Source organism: Mandrillus leucophaeus, unplaced genomic scaffold (genome assembly GCF_000951045.1).
Source record: "Mandrillus leucophaeus isolate KB7577 unplaced genomic scaffold, Mleu.le_1.0 Scaffold8, whole genome shotgun sequence".
NCBI lineage: Eukaryota > Metazoa > Chordata > Mammalia > Primates > Cercopithecidae > Mandrillus > Mandrillus leucophaeus.
Genome location: NW_012108696.1, coordinates 4954600 through 4954966, shown reverse-complemented (window position 1 = coordinate 4954966; position 367 = coordinate 4954600). Strand labels below are relative to the sequence as shown.

The window sequence follows — 367 nt, the reverse complement described above, 5'->3', positions numbered from 1 at the left end:
ATGGCGTAAACCCAGGAGGCGGAGCTTGCAGTGAGCTGAGGTCCGGCCACTGCACTCCAGCCTGGGCCACAGAGTGAGACTCTGTCTAAAAAAAAAAAAGAAGAAAAAAAAAGAAACAGCACATCACAAAGTGTTTTCACAGATCACTTGTTTCCAGTTTTTAGGACTGGATATTCATACGTTTCTATGGGCTCGATAGGTTCAGAAACATAACTGCTTAGATTTTACAAAAAGAGTATTTCAAACTTGTTGAACCAAAACACAGGTTCAGCTCTGTGATATAAAACAGCACATCACAAAGTGTTCTCATGGATAGTTTTTCGTTTTTGTTTTTGAGACGGAGTCTCACTTTGTCCCCCAGGCTGGA

At 41.7% G+C, this 367-nt stretch overlaps 1 protein-coding gene across 1 annotated transcript in view; it reads right to left on the bottom strand.

Annotated features, from left to right (window-relative positions):
• VAV1 (vav 1 guanine nucleotide exchange factor) overlaps positions 1 to 367 on the bottom strand; it is a 92761-nt gene that overhangs the window by 35283 nt on the left and 57111 nt on the right. The gene's annotated exons all lie outside the window — the stretch shown is intronic.